General features: G+C 37.6%; 1 non-coding gene across 1 annotated transcript; it reads left to right on the top strand.

Annotated features, from left to right (window-relative positions):
- The first annotated feature begins 1,400 nt into the window (after positions 1-1,400).
- Positions 1,401-1,507, top strand: LOC127088986 (small nucleolar RNA R71). Its single transcript, XR_007790770.1, has one exon. It is a non-coding gene; the product is annotated as a small nucleolar RNA R71 (small nucleolar RNA).
- Positions 1,508-5,029: the final 3,522 nt, after the last annotated feature.

Raw genomic sequence — 5,029 nt, 5'->3', positions numbered from 1 at the left:
CTTTGCAACAAATATGAAAAGGGCTCCCTAGGAGTACCTAGGATGCTTTGGGTGCCTAACACCTTCCCATTGCATAACCAACCCCCTTACCCAGATCTCTGACATTTTTACTAGTTTTTGATTCGATAAAACTTTTAGGTTTTTGTTCGCTTTCTAACCATTCCTTTGGATAAATAGAAGTGAGGTGGCGACTCGACTTGTATGATTTACCTTGGATTTAGTCAATATCTCTAATGGTAACGAATACCCCGCTACAGATGTCTTTGAGAAACTTTGCATAAGAAGGTATTTGGGTGATGGCTTCTGTGAAAGGGATTTCTACATGAAGTTTTTCTATAACTTTAATAAATTTTTGATACTGTTTATTGATCTGGGTTTGTTTGAGTCTTTGCGGATATGGTATAGGTGGTTTATATGGCGGGGGTGGTACGTAAGTTTTATCTTTAGGTTCTTCTCCTTTATCTCGACCTTCCTGGTTTTCAGATTTCTCTGGTTCCTTTACTTCCTCCATGGGTTTGGTACATTCCTTAGAAGTTTCAGGTTCACTCAATCTAGGGTTTGGTGGCTCATCATAAGCGTTCCCACTTCGTAGGGTAATGGCATTGGCTTGTCCTTTCGAATTTTGTTGAGGTTGTCTAGGGAATTGTCCTCCAGGTGTAGTCTGAGGGGCTTGGTTTAAAGCTACCTGAGAGATCTGGGTTTCAAGCATCTTAGTAAGAGTAACTATTTGGTCAACCTTGGTTCCTAACTGAGTAATCAATTCGTTAACATGAATGTTTTGGTTCATGAACTCCTTGTTTTGTTGGGTTTGAGCGGTGATAAAATTTTCCATAATTTTCTCAAGGTTCGACTTTGATGGTACATGTTGCATAGGTTGATTTAATCTTGGGGCTTGATAACTAGGTCTCGGGGGTGCATTATTTTGAATAGGGTTATTGTTTTTATAGGAGAAGTTCGGGTGATTCCTCCATCCAGGGTTATAGGTATTCGAGTATGGGTTCCCTTGGGTGTAGTTCACTTGCTCAGAGTGGGTTTCGTTTAATATACTGCATTCTGCAGATTGGTGTCCTTTGGTTCCACATATCTCACAATCCGACGAAACTGTGGCTACATTATTCAGGTTTATGCACATATGCTCGACCTTAAGGGCTAATGCGTCCATTTTAGCTTGCATCATGTCTATAGAGCTTAGTTCATGCACTCCTCCTTGGGCTTCTTTCTTCTCAACTGTCGCTCGTTCGACTCCCCATGATTGATGGTTTTGAGCCATATCTTCGATGAGGGCACTAACTTCAGGATAAGGTTTGTTCATTAGAGCACCGCCTGCGGCAGCGTCGATGGTCATCTTTGTGTTATAATGAAGTCCATTATAGAAGGTTTGAATGATTAACCAATTTTCTAAACCATGATGTGGGAATGCTCGTAACAACTCTTTATATCTCTCCCAAGCTTCGAACAACGATTCTCCTTGGTTTTGGGTAAATCTAGTTATATGGTTTCGAAGAACGGCGGTCTTACTCGGGGGAAAATATCTAGCAAGAAAAACTCTTCTAAGGTTATCCCAAGTCGTAATGGAATTGGGTGGAAGGGAATCTAACCATGATAGGGCTTTGTCTCTGAAGGAAAAAGGAAATAATCTTAAACGTATTGCCTCAGGAGAAGCTCCATTGGTTTTAAAAGTGTCTGCTAATTGAAGAAATATTTTTAAATGTTGGTTTGGGTTCTCAGTAGCGAGACCTGCGAATTGTATCTATTGCACTAGTTGCAACAGGGATGGTTTAAGTTCAAAATTATTAGCTGGGATGGTTGGGTTTACTATACTAGAACTAGGTTCTTTATTAGATGGTTGAGCGAAATCTTTAAGAGGTCTTTGATTTTGATCTTCGGCCATAGCTCTCTTAATTCTATGAAAGAATAAACGTGCGTGAGCGTAACGTTCAGGTTCCGCCAGAGGGTATACTAAGCTTAAACTTCCGGTGCTGCGAGTTCTTCGCATTGACCGGAGGGAAATAGCCTAAGTCTAAACGATATAACAACAGGAAAATGAAATTTGACGAAATTGGTCCCTGGCAACGGCGCCAAAAACTTGATGTGATGCTTTCGCAAGTGTCAATCTATCGTTATCTATTGACGAAATTGTCGAATCCACAGAGACCAAGTGTCAATCTATCGTTATCTATTGTTATGGTGTTTATCAAAGGAAATCAAAATAGGTGTTTTTGGAGTGTGTAATGAAAATTAAAGTATTGAATAAAGTTCAATTAATAAAGACAGGGTCGAATGTAATTTACGTAATCAATTAATAATCCAAGTACTTGCTAATATAATTACTTATGGGAAATGTTTCCTACTTTGAAAAGAACTAATTTAACAGGAACTGTCGCTTTCGCGTATTCAGAACCGAGTTGTACTCCCTAATCAAACCCTCTTATTGTCACTTATAAAAATGCGCGCATTGCGTTAGAGTAGTAAACCTATTTTTAAGAAATATAGTATCTTGACTAAGTTGAAAAGTATTATAACCTGGATTTCTTAACCAAAAGAGGTTCTCACGAACCAGACTCTAAACTTATAAACGCGTCCGAAAATAGTTTTAAAATCTCTTTTCTTCTTATGTTAAAAACTCCCAATGAACTAGACAAAGCGCTTTCGCTGTTTTTGAAATAGTTAAAAACAATTAAGTTTAGATAGACGTTGGACGGCTTTCGATCTTACCCAACGGAATTGAAGTGCGGGAAAACTTAAGTTGAAAGTTAAAATAGCCCTTAAGTGTTTCTACGAACAATTGTACGAATTATCGGTTCAATTACGATCCTTACATTCTAACCTTATAGATTTAGTTAGACATGGTAAAGTAAAAGTGCATTAAAATAAATAAAAGTAGTGCGAGTGCGGAAAGTAAATAAAAGTAGTGCGAGTGCGAGAAATAAATAATTTAAAGCGAGTGCGAGGAAATAAATAATTTAAAGCGAGTGTGAGGAAATAAATAATTTAAAGCGAGTGCGAGGAAATAAATAATTTAAAGCGAGTGCGAGGAAATAAATAAAAGTAAAGCGAGTGCGAGAAAATAAATAAGATAAGGACAAGTAATAAAACCTGCTCCAATCGGAGGGTTGAATAAATTGCAAAGCGGAAATGAAAATGGCGGCAGGATTAACTTCCTTCCAAAGTGCTCCAAACTCAATTACAGACTCTATCACATACTCGATTACACAATTGTGGTAACACTCCAATGCGAAGCGATTACCACTTTATAATACTGAATATTTGCCTAAGTGAAACAAAGTTGCTCTGAGTTTGCCTCTGCTCTAAGTTTGGATGATTGTAAAAGTGATTTCGAGTTTCTATTTATAAGCAAGTAAAAAGATGGAAATGACAAGGATGCCCTTCAACTTGAAAATGGGAGGGAAAAACTTTCCTCTTGTGGCGCCCGCCACAAGGCCATGGCGCCCACCACAAGGCCATGGCGCCCGCCACAAGCACAAAATGAGGCGCCTTAGTGGAAGTAGTGGGGAACGTGGAAGTTGAGCTTAGACACGTCATGGCAGGGTCTATGGCGCCAGCCATGGGGTAGGCCACAAGTACAAAATGCTGAATTTTAGGGTTTTTAGCTCTTTTTCACTCCTTTTCTCGATCGGGGCTCCGATTAAAGTAAAAACCTGAAAACAAAGGAAAACATAGCAATAACACAACAAAATGATAATAAAACAACTAGAATGCATGTGAAATCGGAGTCGAAAATACGGTAAATTTCAGTGTTATCAGTCCCCATGATCTTTACATGATATTTTGATCAAGCATTCTTCAAGAGTTTGGAATTGGTTTGCCTCGGAAACCCTAGTTTGTCTGGGTATCTTGAGTAACTTCTTCAATAAGAATCTTCACCAATTGATCAAAATTCTTAAGGTACACTTCAAAATTCATCATCTTATGCATATATGGTCTACCATGAGCCTAAAAAGTCAAGAGAATTGCAAGTTAGCAAGTTGGTTAATGGTGGTTGGCCAGATGAATTCATCTTATCAAAACTGGGTTTCCCTAGACCCTATCTCTTACAATATTCACCATATGAAAATGATTCCAAAAGAAAATTTACTCTAAATGACATTTCAAACAACTTTCATGTTGATACCTAGAGCTAATTTTGCTTGTAAAGTCATTTTCTATGTTGAAACATTATAGGTCATTTTGTCTAAACCCTAATTTGAAAGTCAACTTCCCAAGGTCATAACTTGCTCAATTTTTATGATATGAAATATTTACAAGTTGTACAATAAATTAAAGATGTCTACTTCAACCTTTATATTTATAGTGAAATCTAAATCAACTTTTATGAGCATGTGATATGAGGATACATTATAGGTCATTTTGGACCAATACCATTGAACAAGTGATTTTCCTCAACTTCAAAAACTCATAACTCTATCATTCTAAATCCAAATGATTCCAAATCGGTGACTATTTGGAAGGTATTTGAAATATATATAACTTTGATTAAGACATTTTTCTCATTTGGAGCTAACATAAAAAATTAAGCAAGATGGAATATTGAAGTGTATGACTTGACACTTAGAAATATTTTCAACATGTTGAAATTTCCAAACTCCCACCTCAAAATTCACCTTGATCCAAGTTACACATGGAAACATGTTCAACATAAGAGTTGTTCCTCTTGATCTAATCTTTCCAAAGAGTCCTATTTCATCCATTTTGGACAAAGATTGCTAGGGTTGCACATGGTGTTAACATGCCTGCTTCATTGGTGAAAATCAAAAGTTCAAATGATCACATAACATTGCCTTGCCGTTCAAGCTTCATTCCAACCTCATTTCAGTTGCATTTGGACCTAATTGGATTGTTTCATGGGCCTGTACATGCCTATGCAAGCTTGTGAATGACATTGCCAATTTTGGAAGAAACTTCAAGTGTGCAAATAACACTTCCAATTGCTATAAATAGGGACCCTCTGATCTCATTTGAAAGGATCCTTGTGCGCCATCTTTGCCCCCCTCTCTTGAAACCCTCACAA

This window comes from Lathyrus oleraceus, chromosome 5 (assembly GCF_024323335.1).
Source record: "Lathyrus oleraceus cultivar Zhongwan6 chromosome 5, CAAS_Psat_ZW6_1.0, whole genome shotgun sequence".
NCBI classification, from domain to species: Eukaryota; Viridiplantae; Streptophyta; class Magnoliopsida; order Fabales; family Fabaceae; genus Lathyrus; species Lathyrus oleraceus.
Note: the sequence above shows the minus strand (reverse complement) of the source record. Positions and strands in the feature narration are given on the sequence as shown.